Here is a 16,036-nt window from a genome sequence, read left to right on the forward strand (position 1 = left end):
ATATAAGGGACAAAAACATAATTTTGCCACGGTTTAGGTATGCAGAGCAGTTATGGGCCCCAGTCCTTAAAAAAATTACATTCATAAGCTAGAGAGAATGCAGGGATGAGCAAGTTGACAGACTGTCAAGATAGGGGTTGTTTTCTTTAGAGAAAAGGTGATTGTGAGGGGACATGATTACTCTTTACAAGTACTTTAGAGGACATTATAGACAGATAGGGAATTTTTTATCCCTTAGAAAAGATCAAGGAATTCAAAGCCACCCTTTTAGCTGTGAAGAATTAACCTTTCATTTGAGGCAGAGTAATTGGTTTTTGACTGTGAGGCAGTGAGGTTGTGGAATGCCCTGTCAGGTGGTGTTGTGATCCCAGATTCCATTAATTATTTTAAGACTGTTTTGGATGACTTCTTGAACAAGCATAAAATCCCACTGCCTGATCCAATGGCAACTTCCCTGCTGTTTGATGTATTGCCAGGTTCCTCCCTGCCTGATTCAGTGCTGGTTGCAATGCTGCCTGATCTAGTGCCAGCTTCTCCCCAGCAGCCTGATCCAGTGTTGGCTTCCCTGCTGCTTGATCCAGTTCTGGCTTACTTCCAGCTCTATGTTTCAGTGTTGGCTTCCCTCCAGCAGATTGACCCTGTGGTGGCTTACTTAGGAAAACGATATAAATTGTCATTTACATCCACAAAAGCAAGAAGCAAAATGCAATACTGAGCACAATTGCCATGTTTTTTTCCCACAATGTACCATTTTTTTCCCATGATTCCTGCATCATTGACACAACTGCGCGTACCCTTTGTCGCAAATCATGAGTTATTACATTAAATATTTTCTGTCTGCCTGGTGTAATTTCTGGTGTTCATAAAGCATGTGAGTGACATGTGCTTTCAATACAAGTGTGTTATGCCTTTCGATGCCCCTTAACGTAAGTTACAGAGCAGTGGCAGGTGCAGGCCACACTGGTACAGTCCTTTCTTCCTGCTGTAAGGTCAGGGCTGGAGGATTTTGGTGCAGAGTGCAGTGAGGCATTACATGGTTTTTGGATGAGCACTTAAAGGTGCTTTTTTGAGCTCACTTATATAATTTGCATCTAGGCTCTGTGTGGGTCTTGGTAAAATTGCAGATCAAGATCAGATACTGCTTTGCGAGGTAATCCAAACCCAACAAAAATTTCAGCAGGCACTCATAGATCTCACAGATACTTTCCTTTTACAATGCCTGCTGTGGAAATTGCGAAGGCCTGCTGACATTTTTGTTTGTCATATTAAATGCCCCCCTCTAGTTTTTTTATGACATCCAAAGTTTTTTTCTGTAATTCCTCTTCTGTAACAACATATCTTTCTACACCCATTCCCTCGCACACAAAATTGTGGGTAAGCCCACCCCACATGTACTCGTAGTCCACCTGTTATTTTGCATGCATAGTGGGTCACCCACTACTCGCCTTAGTAGGCGCCCCCATGGTCACAAGGTGTGCCCCCCCCTCTAAGCCACTGTGCATAGGATTAACAAAGTTTAGCAAATGGGTCTACTAAACAGCTCTATACACAATATGAATAAAATTACCAAAGCGTATGGCATCTAGAGATGTTTGGGTTCATTTATGACCATAAGTGCAATGCACAAAGAGCAATTCCCTATGATTTGTACATGAGTTTTTAAAATAATTCCAGTGTAGGTGGTCTTTGTGGCAGCTGTTGCGGTGATACACATGTATTTTTTTACCAATCAGATACAATTTATATCACATGCCATTTGCTCAAAGTCATGATTGTGCCATGGCAGGTGATTGAAATTGTATCTGATTGGTAAAAGTCATGACGCAATCATTCATGATTGTGTCATTTCTGGCATTCGGCATCACAATGACATCTTTGCGTTCTATAGGTGCAAGTACAATGGGCCTATGGACGCAATCCACTGTGGTAAACAAAATTCATGCTTCATTGCGGCCTCAAGGGGGTGATGCAATATTGCTGCACCTACCACACATGGGTCTGATTTGCCAAAATTACCATAACAAAATGCACATTTAATCACAAATTGGATGCAACTGAGCAGGTCTGGTTGGAAGCATTTCTGGTGTTTGAAATACAAGTGACGCCTGTAAGAAGGGAACCCTGCAGTTACCGCCTGGTCAGGGTGTGGTGGTAGCTCCATGGTTCCTCTGTGTAAATAGGCACAGCAGTGCTCGTTTTGAAACGGCAGGCAAGAAAGGCCGAGCAGTGCCAAATGCAACTGTACAGAAGTACAAGGACCTCATTTTGACACAAATACCATTAATGAAAAAATATTTTTGGAATGATAACATTTTGACAAATTTAAATGGGTAAAAGTGCATTTGTACTATAAACTACCAAAGTTCAAAGCTTTGCTAAAGTTTACAGTTTTTATGAAACGTTTAAAAATTGCATCAAACCTTTCATTTTATCTCACACAAATCATTATGTAGAATAATAAAACAAGTGAACACCGGGTCTTTCAATATGCAAAGAGTTATACAATTATGACTGCAGAGCCAGGAATGAGAATTTATGTTTAGAAAGATCCTAATTTCCATGAGATGAAGCTTATATTACATTTTTATTTTCACAATAGCACCCCTTTAACAGAGTACATACAAACAAGATGTACAGTTCTAGGTATAGCCAACCACACAACCACCATATATAAAAGAGGGAGTAAGTAAAAAAAATGTTTGCCATTCAGCAATTCCTGAGGTAATGTCACTACAAAAGTACAAACCACTGAAACCTCTGAGGGTTTGTCAGTTGGGTTATGCAAGTACTGTGGTTTGCAACAGCTATGCAGTAAAGCACTAAACACTAAAGCACTGCCAGCTCATTTCTACCAGGCAACAAGCACGGAAGAGACCTGGATAGCTGCAGGAGTCCCCTTTATACATATCATATTTCAGCTCATCCATTTGACTGGAGAGCCTGCTCCAGATAATCCACTCTGTATGTTCATTAATCACAAAAGGTAAGTAAGGTGAGAAATTTCCCTTAAAAGGCAGTGTGCAGAACTTTAACAGGTAACTTTGAAGGACTGTTGTGCCATTATATAATTTAAATTCTGTGATTCCCATAATAAAGGTATTTTCTAGCATGTTGTTGTCTGCAAGGAGCTTCACTTGCATATGATTAAAAGTCCCATGTGCAATTTCATTCTTAAAGGAACGGTTCAGTGTAAAAATGAAATTGGGTAAAATAGATTGACTGTGCAAAATAAAAAATATTTGTAATATAGTTAGTTAGGCTAGAGGGGGGCAGATGTCTAACATTATAGCCAGAACTCAACTTCCTGCTTTCAGCTCTCTAACCTGTTAAGTTAGTCAGGGGGGCCACAAGGGACATAAATGCTTAGTTAGTTTGTGAGCACGCAGGTCAGATTCAAATGCAAACTAACTGAACAGTTATGTCACATATGGCTCCCCCTCAAGCCACTCATTACATTTTGCCTAACTAACTATATTGAACACATTTTTATTTTGTGCAGTCTATCTATGGCAACCTACCTCAACCAACTGTAATTAGATGAATGGGATCTTACAATTAAGTTGGTTCCTTTGTAGATCACTATGTATGGGGTAGTGGGGTTTTAGTTTTACAATTAAATAGTAGCCAAAGCTGCAGTTTTCCAATGCTGGCAGGATAAGTCCAATACTAGTGCAAGTAAATATGGAATGCAACCACATTTTGCTGAAATCTTATCTGATGAACAATGCCTTGTATTTTGTTAAGGGATGCCAAAGAAAGGTGTTAGCTGGTTTATTCTTACTTCCCTCTCCCTGGATTTCAGGGAATTTTACCTCCTCAACAGACCAGTAAAGTGAACTGGGCTGCATAAAAATTACAAACAAAATCAGACTTCCTCTTCCATGACAAATAGGGTTTGGATTCAATTAGGCCAGGCACTTGGATTTGTTCGATTCCTCCTGAAAAAGCATTGATTCGCTGAAACCAGAAACAAATCCAGGATTTTGGTGCATCTCTAGTGTATTTCAGATTGAAAGGCTAATTCTTAAAGGAGAAGGAAAGGCTAAGTCACTTGGGGGTGCCAAAATGTTAGGCACCCCCAAGTGACTTAGATCGCTTACCTTTTACCCCGGCTGGTGCCCCTGTTAGGAGAAAAAAGCACCAGCCCAGGGCACCTGTAGGAAGCGCTTCCTCCTTCCTTTTTCTTCTGCCGGCGAAATCCGTGGGCCGGCGCATGCGAATAGGAAGTAGGAAGCGCTCGCTGCTACCCCGGGCTGGTGCTGTTCTCTCCCAACAGGGGCACCAGCCCAGGGTAAAAGGTAAGCGATCTAAGTCACTTGGGGGTGCCTAACATTTTGGCACCCCCAAGTGACTTAGCCTTTCCTTCTCCTTTAATCCAATTCGTAGTACAATTTCTAAAATAAACCAAAGAAATCCTCTGAAATAACTTGTATCTAGCTGTAGGGCTATTTGCATGGATAAACTTTAAAAGGGTGGTTCACCTTTAAGTTAACTTTTCCTATGTCTTGGCATCCAGTCTCTCATATAAACCACTAACTAGTTGCTAAGGTAATTTGAACCCTAGCAACCAGATAACTACTGAAATTTGAAACTGAAGAGTTACTGAACCAAAAGTGACTAATTAAAAAATAACACAAACAAAAAATGAAGACCAATTGCAAATTGTCTTACAATATTACCCTCTGCATCATATTAAAAGTTAACTTGAAGGTGAGCAACCCCTTTAAAATTGCTTTATGAGATACATACAAATGATACCATGGATACTTGTAAGGGACAAAGAGAGAGTGATTAAATTAATTAGGAAACAAGTATTGGAAGTTAAAGGGGAACTGTCACCCAGACATAAAAAGCTGTATAATAAAAGTCCTTTTCAAATTTAACACATTTATACCCAATATAAAGGCATTTAAAAATCCCAGCTGTCAAAGTTTATATTATTTATATAGTGTAAGTGAAGGTTATTTTGCTTGATAAACACAATAGATAAGAATTATTTCTTATGGTTACAGGTCCCCTTTAAAGTAGTCATATTGAGTTCCCAAACCTACCTTTGGTTCTGGTTCTCACAACAGAACCAGCCTGTGATAGGGTGACACACATGACTGTACAAGTAACAAGACGAAGTTCAAGGGGACAGACCTTGTGATTGATGGAGGCCCAAAAATGTGATTGCTGGAGAGGCCAGTTTGTAGTTTTAATACATATTTGGAATGAAGTTCAGTTTCACAAAGCTCCAGGAGAAGTCAGTCATTTCTAGATATGCCAGTAAGCCTTAAATTATATAATGGGGATGATATAACTATTTTACTATATGTCTTGATAAGATGATAATCAATGTTATTATTTAATAAGACATCGATGTTAGTGCTGTTGTGCAAAGTGTGAATGACACTGACCTGTTATTCACAGCTAATTAATTCTGTTAAGGACTCTAATCCTGCAATGTAATAAACAGTGGGCTTTAAATAGTATCTCAAACAAATTAAGTACAATCTCAGACCACTGTGTTCTGCAAGTTATAAAGCTAGAATCTGAGCAAAAAGCATGACAGGAATGCTGTGCTGTGGCTTTAGAACCACTTGATCGAATCACTGATGCATATTTTCTGTAAAATACCTTTATATCTCAAAGGCATTTCATACTATTCCTTTATTTAGATGTAAAGTTAACGGACCCATGCTGCCTTCACATGACTGAGGTTGGTATTTAGAACCCAGCGACAGCAGTAGTGAAATGCTAGTAAACTGTGAACCAGTGTTGGCATTAATCCAGTTGTCACCAAGCATTACAAGCAAGTCAAGTTAACGATGCAAAAAAAAGTCCAAAATTAGCTTTCAAAGAAAGGTGGTAAAAAAAATCATCTTATTGATTGACATCATTTGAAAGCTAAATACATTGGAACCCTCATTTTATATCTCCAGGTTTTACATTTCCTGGAATCAGCGATTTTAGTTTTCTAGATTTTATGTTTTCTTTTCAGAATTTACATTTGATTCAGTCTAAAGAACACCAGAGTGTTCTCTCATAGGCAGATAAGTTACATCTAAATTATGGCACTAGAATGTTTTTTTCACCCTGTTCTAGTCTATTTTTTCTAAATATTGAAACTTTGTAAAGATCATCATCATTAAAAATAAAATGTCTAAAGGACCCCTCCCATTTTTTCAAAGCTACACACAGCAATCCTGAACATATGCCAAATGTAGTATCTGTTGGTCCAACATCAAAACATGTTTTGTGAACAAGTTTCACACAGCATGGATTTAATGACCTCTTAAATTCATAAGTCAGGTCTTTTCCAGTCAGAGCCACTTGACATTTTGGGAGTTGATGTCTGGACCAAGAAAAAAAGCAATACTCGGTAAAGTAGGCAAACTCCAATATCCAGTATCGAGAAAGTTAAAGAGTTAAGCTGGCCATACATGCACCGATAATATCGTACGAAACCTCGTTTTGTACGATATTCGGTGCGTGTATGGCAAGTCAGCGAGTCGACCGATATCGCAGGAAGCTGCTGATATCGGTCGACTTGCCGATCGGCCAGGTTAAAAGATTTTGATTGGGCGCCATAGAAGGCGCCTGAGCAAAATCTGCCGTCAGGGCTGAATCGGCAGAAGGAGGTAGAAATCCTATTGTTTCTACCTCCTTATCTGTCGTTTCAGCCCTGAAGGTTACTGGCGGATTTAACGATCTTTCAAAGATCGCAAATCGCCACGTGTGTGGCCACCTTTAGGCAGCAAATGGGGGGATTAGATTAGCCAGAGTCAAGCAGGAGAGTTAGGAACAAGAATAATTAGATAAGGAATGTAACACACTACAGCAGGGGTCCCTAACCTTTGTTACTCGTGAGCTGCAGTCAAATGTAAAAAGACTTGGGGAGCAACACAAGCATAAAAGTTCATGGAGGAGCCAAATAAGGGCTGTGATTGGCTATTTGGTAACCCCTATGCACACTATCAGCTTACAGGAGACTTTGCTTGGTAGTAGATCTTGTTTTTATGCAACTAAAAGGAATTAAAAAATAAGCACTTGCTTTGAGGACACTGGGAGCAACATCCAAGGGGTTGGTGAGCAACATGTTGCCCCCGAGCCACTGGTTGGGAATTAATGCACTACAGTGTACCCAGATTTATGATCTTTTCTGTGATCTTTTCTGTGCAAGACAACCTTTCTCTAAATTTGGGAATGAGCTTTAGAGAACACACATGTTCTGTTCCTAGTAAACAGACAAACTTTAAAGAGGAGAAAACTTTTCTCCAAATTTGCTTTAGTGGAACTCCAGATGCAGACAAGTTGGCATGTTGGAAAAGTGCCTGCATTTTTATTTGAGAGGCCATGATGATGATAATAATAATTATAAGCCCCCTGTCTGATATTCAGTCTTTTAAAGGACATGTAAAGTCTACACTTGCCTACAATTTAGGCAAGTTTAAGTTAGGCACGTCTCCCCCACCCAAATGGCATCATTTGTACTGCATATATCCCCTCTACTTGCCAGCACCATCACATTTTCCTAAAGCCAATAGCAGCTTTCACCCCGTGGCCATTTTTCCTGATACATAATCAGATACATTTAAATCTGCAAACAGAATACACACACACAGACCCTTATTCAGCGTACATTTCAAGAATACAGGCTCACACAGGCACAACTGTCTGATAAAAGTTCTGCTTTGTTTGAGCACTGTGATGGTAAAGCTGAGCAGGAGAAAAAATTGAAGTTTCTATGGAAACCAGCAATGCCATCTCTTCACTGGCTGCTAGACTGGAGGGCGTGTTTAGTAATCTGAGCTTAGAACAACTGAGCATGTCTGACAAGCCAGAAATCATAGCGAATTCCCGAGGGAGGGGGCTGAGTGGGTTACAGGAGGAGAAGGAAATCTAAATGAGATGCTGCAGCCTTACTATTAACCTCTGGACAACCATTGTGGCAGGTATTGAAAGATTTCAAAGAAGCTGTTCACTGATTACATTTTTGCAAGTGGGGTTTACATGTCCTTTAAGAGTTTGGATATACTACAAGATTTTGAAATGTATGAAGATGGTGATAAGATGTAATTTTCCTTCCAAAAGATCACTCCTCTAAGGCTAATTTTGATGTCATTAATTCCCATTTCCAATACCACAATTCTGCTAAGAAGGAGAACATTTTTTAGAGTACAGGCACATAGATGTAAGGATCAGGCAGGAATTCAACAAGGTAGCAGGTTGGATCAGGCTAGGGTGCTTTAATAATCAAGCAACACAATGTGGTGCGAGACAAACTTAAATAATCCTTTAATAATCCTTTAATTTATCAATTGAGGCTACATATAGCAAATTAAGTTAGATGAGTAAACTTTGCAGAAGAGAATTATATTGAACGCCATTAAAGGAAACTGGCCAGCACCAGCTCAAAAAGCCCCCAGTGGCTCAGTAGATTAATGCAGGTACAGTTCAAGACACAGTCCAAACTTCAGATTTCCCACAGTACCTGACAGAGATAGTACTTCAGATAGCTTGGTTCTGTGGTTGGAAAAGTCTTTAGAGAAGATATAGTCTAAGCAGACAATAACCATACAATAAGTTCTAAGCACAAAAACAGGGAGCTCTCACCGGATAGGTTCCGCGTTCATAGTGTCCCGTGCTAACACATCCAAAATGCCCCCGATCCAGGCGTAGCAAAGGCAAAACAATAGGTATAGTAGGATGGAGCACGCCAAGACAACTATGTTAATAAAAATAAAATGAACTTTTATTTCTAGCTTCCATTAAAAACATGTTGCAAAAATAGAAGAACTGAAACCCCCCAGCTTGACGCGTTTCATGGCTCAAGGCCACTTCATCAGAAGCTATCATAATAACCATACAATAAATATCTAAAGAGATTAACAAATTCCTGGAAGACAGTGGGGGCACTCTGCCAGGTACTAATCGTGCCCATCTCTGGTGTTAAAGGCTGTCTTACATTTAGACCAGGTTTTAAGACCAACAGAAGTTAATTTTAGTAAATATTCTTGCTCCTTTCAGTTGGTCAAAGAGTTCAGAGATAAGGGGCAAGGAATAAAAGTTTTTAGTAGTAATTCTGTTGAGACCCCTATAATCCATACTGGGCAGGAGACCTCCATCTTTACAAAGAAAAATCATGCACCGACAGGAAAGGTTAAAGGTCAGATAAACCTACACTATAGATTGTGTTTTATATATTACTTAATAGCTTTTGTTTTTAGAAACAGCTTTGTTTTTAGAGACAGGGTGTAGGTTTGACCACTGGGGTGGCATGGTTCTGGGAAGACGATCAGTGGAGCAATCATAAAGGTAATAAGACGGAAGGTTTTAAGCAGACTTTTTATTAACCAAATCAGCTACAGTTTTATAACCTTTTGGCAAAGTATGAATGAAATTGAGATCAAACGTGGCAACTGTTAGCCATGGTAAACCCAGAAAAACTGAAGCTGAAGGCAATTAATAATGAGGAAAGACAGTTTCTCACTCAAGCCTTCACAGTCCAAGATAACTCCCCAGTTGTTTCTGAAATTACTCCAGAGGTCTGTTGTCTATCATCAAGGCAAGTGGAACTGTATGGGAAGCAGGAATTGATTAACTTTATGGGAAGAATGTTCAGTGCCTCCTATATAAGACTTCCCCATCTCACCTAGGTTTGGAGTTTCCTTGCTTCAGTGGACAGTGTGTTGGCAAAGTAAGCATGCCACCACAGTAGAAGCGCAGTCTTGCAGAATGTCTTTGGAGCTTCTCTTTAGAGAGCTGTGCCTTTCCATCCAAACGTTTCAAGAGCTACAGTACATGCTCTCTTCATCAGTGGAAGAGAGCATGTAGCTCTTGAAATGTTTGGTCTGTATGTGCACTCCGCAATAAACAGGTTGGAGGTATGTTTTACACCAGCAATTCGTTTTGTGTGCCTTTTTCCCCCTTTCTTCTTGTGCTAATATGTGGGGGCTGAATCATCAAAGTACGAGTTTGAATCCCGAAATGGGAAAAATTCAGATTAAATACGATAATTTCTGATGATCGCAAATATCATGAAACTGCTTACGAAAAATCGTATTAGTCATGATAATATCATATTGGTGATCTGAAAGTCATGAAATTTCCTTATCCGAACTATCGTAAACAGCGTGAAAACCTTTCTGACTTCTGTGCATGATTTTGGAAGCCTCCCATAGGACTCAATGGCACTCTGCAGCTCCAACCTGCCCCAAGGAAAGTCACGATACCGAAGCTTAAATGAATCCAAAACTTTCGTGCTCGACGTGAAAATACGATTTTGTCTCACAAATTTTGTCGCAAAGTACGAAAAAGTTGCACAAAGGGGCACATTTACTAACCCACGAACGGGCCGAATGCGTCCGATTGCGTTTTTTTCGTAATGATCGGTATTTTGCGATTTTTTCGTTAAATTATCGCGACTTTTTCGTTACCAATACGAATTTTGCGAAAAAACGCGAGTTTTTCGTAGCCATTCCGAAAGTTGCGATTTTTTCGTAGCGTTAAAACTTGCGCAAAAAGTTTCGATTTTTTTCGTAGTGTTAAAACTTGTGCGAAACGTTGCGCCTTTTAAGTTTTAACGCTGCGAAAAAAGCGCAACTTTTCGCGCAAGTTTTAACGCTACGAAAAAATCGCAACTTTCGGAATGGCTACGAAAAACTCGCGTTTTTTCGCGCAAATCGTATTGGTAACGAAAAAGTCGCGATAATTTCCGAAAAGTCGTAAAGGCGCCGAAAAAATCGCAAAAAATACGAAAAAGTCGCAAAATGTTCGTTTTCCAATCGGAATTTTTCCAATTCGGTCGGAATTCGTGTCTTAGTAAATCAGCCCCAAAGTGTGAAAAATTTGTGCAAATATACGAAAAAGTGGCAGAAAATATCCACAGTACAAACAAATACAATTTTTATAATAAATAAGCCCTGTGGTATCAAAATTAGTCAAATATCCGGTAGGTGGTCAAAGTCAACAGTACAAAATACCCATTTGTACAAACAATGTGGCATCTCCTATTTTTATTTTTTCTTTAAGAAGAGGAGTACAAAATGATCAAATAAAAGTAAACTAACAAGGGGATATCACTCACTAAAGTTTATAAGCACCATCTAATTAAAAGTCCAGCAGAAGACACAGAAGCCTTGCAAAATACAACAAGAGGAAAATGCTACCATACAACCAAGATAGATAGTCAAGATAGATAGAATACTAACACGTTGCTTCACATACCCCTGCAAAATTTCTGGCAGCAAGGACTAAAACGAGTTTAAGTATGTAGAATAGTATAAAAGTTGATCAGTGCTGATACTTCTTCTGACAAGGCAAAAATGTTTTTATATTTATCCTTAAGGCTGATGCCACACATAGCGTATGGCATATATTTCCGGCAAGCAGAAAAACGCTTGCCGAAAATATCGCCATATGCTCCTACCTGTGCCTGCACCTGAATTAATGAAATACGCTCAGGTACAGGCACATGTAGCCGATATCTGCCGTAGATGTAAAGTCTAGCGTTTTTGGCGGGTATTGGCTACAGGTGCGTATTCCATTCATTCGGGTGCAGGCACAAGGTAGGCGAAAGTAGTGGGGAGTATTCTCGGCAAGCGGTTTTCGGCTTGCCAACAATACGCCCGTGTGGCATCAGCCTAAGACTGGTGTGACAGTGTGATTAGGAAACACAGCTGTCTTTCCTACAAATGTATGGCAAAGTGTACATTTGGGGTGTGTGATGTGGATTGCAGGGGGATTCCTTGTGCATATAGGGTTAATTAATCTCAGTCGGCTAATTAAGAGGCAGCTGAGAGAGGAGCTGCCTGGAGAGGTAACAAGGAGTGTGCTCCCAACTTGGGGGTCGCTTAGTGTGAAGGGGTCACTCAGTGTGAAGGGGTCATTCAGAGTGAAAGGAAGGTTGCCTGCCTTTGTGAGGAACTCCCAGAGGGGCTGGGGTGCTGCCTGCCACTGCAAGGAGCAGAGGCAGCTGCGACCAGGTGTATGAATGCTGAGAAGAGTCAGCAAGGCTTAGTGAGAAGCCAAAGTGTGCCAGAAGCTGGTGAGCTGTTATCCCAGGCGGGGAGAGTCAGCGTGACTGAGTGAGTAGCCCGAGAGTTCATGAGTGTGAGAGTCACTATGAAGGTGTGAAACTGGGAATGGTGAGAAACCCCGAAAGGTTCCAGAGAGTGAAAGTTACCCTGGAAAGGGAAAGTCCCAGATTGGGGTAAAATCTTGTAATATTATTAATATGTGTTTTTGCCTGAAGAAGTGGTGTCCTTTTCTAATTTCCCCAAAAAATTACGCGAAGTGGCAAACAGCATGTCACACTGGTGTATCGACTTATTCAACTCAAAATGTTTCTCTCTAGTTACAGGAGAGGTCCCCACTCTTGGGAATGCAACTTTACTTTTTACTTTTTGTACTGCAGGATAAACTACTTTCAGTGTCCTTACACGATAATCCCTTGTTTTAATTCAGACGTTATTTCTTGCTGATCCGACAATTTCCCAAGGTTAGTTTCTTCTATGGAACTCTGACAGCTAAATACAACTCTAACAGTTAAACACATCTTTTTACACATACAGAAATCAAAATCAAAAATAGTTCGAACTTAATGTAACACCACTTGTGACCTCTACTACAATCTAAGAAGCCCATATGGCTTACATGAGAAGATTTTTATTCCAGGTGCTGGTAAAAAAATAGGAAAAATGACAATTGCACAATTACATAAGCAACAATAAACATCTGCATTTCTGAATCATTATGGCACAAACACTTGGAAAATAAAAGGTGTAGTTCATTTTTACTTCAACTTTTGTATGCTGTAGTCCTTAATATTCTAAGACAATCCATTTATTTTGTATTATTTGTTGTGTTTGAATGATTTAGCTTTTTCTAGTAGAATTAAGTCTAAAACAACTGGACTTTTCTGAGTTTTTCTTGAAAACGTTTCACCACTCATCCGAGTGGCTTCTTCAGTTCAAGAAGAACTTGAAGAAGCCACTCGGATGAGTGGTGAAACGTTTTCAAGAAAAACTCAGAAAAGTCCAGTTGTTTTAGACTTAATTCTACTAGATACTGTATATCATGACCTGGATGAATGAGAATCTTCATAGACGATTTAGCTTTTTGTTTAGCAGCTGTATTAGCTATATTTAGGTCTGGAGCTGCCTAGGAACCGGAACTCAGTCTGCCCTTTTGCTTTGCAAGCTTATTAGCACATGCATCCTCACCTGCCCCTGTACCCAAATATTATTTGTTCTTGCCATCAAGCCCCCACAGGAATTCAGGTAAGAAAGTACCTTTTAAATAAACAGATGATCTGTCACTTTGCTCCTTGAATATGTCATTAAAGCAAGGGTAATTTTAATAAATGGTCAAGAGGCCAAACTGTCCACATTTAGACCTTTTATCTTCCATCTGCATCATTTCTAAGTACTAAATTATGTAGATTCACCCAAAATAATACGTGTGCGCCACAATTTGGTGTGTGTGCTAATGCGGCTTTTAACCTGTTTATGGGACTGCCTACCCAAACAATATCTGACCTAATATAGGATTAATTTCTTTCAGTTTTAAATACACAGTCAAGGGAGTACCACATAAGTGGGCTGATGCAGTGCTTACCCAATCGGTCCCTATGGGCTGGTGAAGTGGACAGCCAAATTGTGCAAAGATCCACTTGTGTGTTTATTAAAGCCTCACAGTGAATCTACTTTTTGGTTAGGTATAAGATCACTGACCCAAGCAACTATGTAGCATTTATATTTGAAGGCCACAGAAGAGACAGAAAAGTAAGGCTAATTATTCAAAAATCATAAAAAAATATAAAATGAAGACTACTATAACATACTAAAAGTTAATTTAATTGTCATACATGGCTGGAAGTAATGTCACACACATGCTGAGCGTGATGACACTTCTGCCAAATAGGGGGCGCATATAGGTCCAGTGCCTAGGGTGACACCGGTTTTAAATACAGCCTTACAGGCTGGGCTGGAGGCAGCACAATCCTATAGTCTTCATTTGTAATTTGCCTGTAGAAAGATTGTGCTGCCCCCAGCCTAGTGTGACAGTAGGATATCAGCGCAGCTCTTTCTACTATCTGTCTCCTTCCTGCCAAGCAGGTACCAGTGGCCTGGGGGCGGCTTTGGGGGACTTTGTCAGAATTATTTTGGTGCTGCAAGTCTTAAGTAATAAAAACTGACATCTTCCTATGATTTTTTTTTTTATAAAAACATGTCAGTACCGCTTTAAGGGCTGCAAAAGCAGGCCAAAACCTCTTCTGACTGTCTATCCCTAGTTATGCTTTCTATAACTTTAACTTTCTATAACTAAAGCTGGGGGAGTGGCAATGCTATTCATGATTGTGACAGCACATAGCCGCTCCTTCCTGTTGACACCCTACCCTCAGGGGCACTACTGCCATGAGGTGGGTTGAGAAACTTGCCTCAGGTGGCAGCAGCCGCAAGTTACCAGTGGTGGCAAAATGTCGCTCCTGGTAACTTCCAGGAGCTGAAATTTCTGATTTTTAAGAGAGCACAATTTTGCAATTAGCAATGCGTCCATCCACCCCCCCACCCCTCTGAGATGCTTAAAAAGGTAAGCACCGGGTGTGAGGCATGGCCACATCCAAAAGGCTGTTTTAGGGCAGCAAGGATCCGTGGAAAGCCCCTGATCTGGATCCGTGGATCTGAACCAGTGTAAATTATTTGATAGCAAATGGGCATAATATACAAAAGGATAAGAGTGAAGTCTTTTTGAGGAGCATGATCGAAATGTTAATGTATTCTGCATTACACCTTTTTTTTTGCTGTCCCGCTAATTTCAGCTGGTGCTTTTTCCACATTTTACACCAATATAGTATCCTGGTTTTCTTAAAAACTTTAGTTTAAAACATTTTAATAGTTTATACTAACCATATCTAGCCTGGGTAATTCTGTATATAGAGAATTTCAATTAGTTTGCATCTCCAAAGGTTATCCACAAATTGCACAAATCCCATGGGTGATAAACACCCATAAATACCATTCTATAGATTACAATTACAAATGAGGTATACTAACCAGTGAAACTGCATAATGGCATGGGAATGCTTCCTTCTACACTTCTACATTTGTCTGTGATTATGCAATTCAGCTGGCTAGGATGTGGATGGTTAATGTACTTATTAATCAGACTATTGGTTAATACTGGTAACAGACACTGGTTACAGACCAATATAGATTGTTATTATACAACTAATATGTAATGCATCTTTACTACATGTTTATTTCTATATTCTATAAATGTCCAAAACACAAATGACAATGCAATGTTTAAAATTCTTAAAAATATTAAGTATTGTGATTACTGTCAAAACTGGGAAATTTCTTTACCACATTACATTCAAAGTATCAAATCATATCAAAGTAATCTCCTATCCACTTCTTAATTATATTAAGTTCCTTTCATGCACTTCTTCTGTCATTCCCTCTTTGCATTCCAGCATTCTGTATTCTTCAATAACTGTGCTTCCTATGATCCTGTTGTAGGACATACACCCAAAATGTGGCTAATACAAAATGCACCCAGGCACATAATTAAGTGTCAACTCAAAAAAAAGTAAAAACAACTTGCCTTCCAGTATCCATTGATACACATTGGGAAGGTAAAACAATGAAAAGCTTAGGTTTCAGATATATTCAGTCACAACAAAAGTGCCCAGCACAGGGACATCAAACTGACAGGAATACTGACACTTGCTCCAGACAGGATATTCTGTTGGCTGATGACCCTATCATTGCGCAGGGAAATCAGCCATCAACAGAAAGTACAGGAGTCAAACTCATGTAGTTAAGAACCAAAATCACATTGGAGGACTAAATGATTTGCCAAATTTAACAGACCTAATCACTGGTAGGGAGGTCATGTTGTTATTGAAAAGTTGTAGAGGGATACAAAATATATATATAGACATAAACAATGATTAATGATTAGAAAAAAAGAGACAGAAAGTGGAAATTAGCATGGCATACAAAGTTACATTGAAGCACACACTAAAAAAAGAATGAAAGCTTTA

The 16,036-nt window shown here is 39.6% G+C and overlaps 1 protein-coding gene across 12 annotated transcripts in view; it reads right to left on the bottom strand.

Moving 5' to 3' along the window:
- Window positions 1–16,036, bottom strand: part of syngap1 (synaptic Ras GTPase activating protein 1) — a 149,598-nt gene that overhangs the window by 132,291 nt on the left and 1,271 nt on the right. The window lies entirely within an intron of this gene.

The sequence above is a fragment of the Xenopus tropicalis genome, chromosome 8, assembly GCF_000004195.4.
Source record: "Xenopus tropicalis strain Nigerian chromosome 8, UCB_Xtro_10.0, whole genome shotgun sequence".
NCBI classification, from domain to species: Eukaryota; Metazoa; Chordata; class Amphibia; order Anura; family Pipidae; genus Xenopus; species Xenopus tropicalis.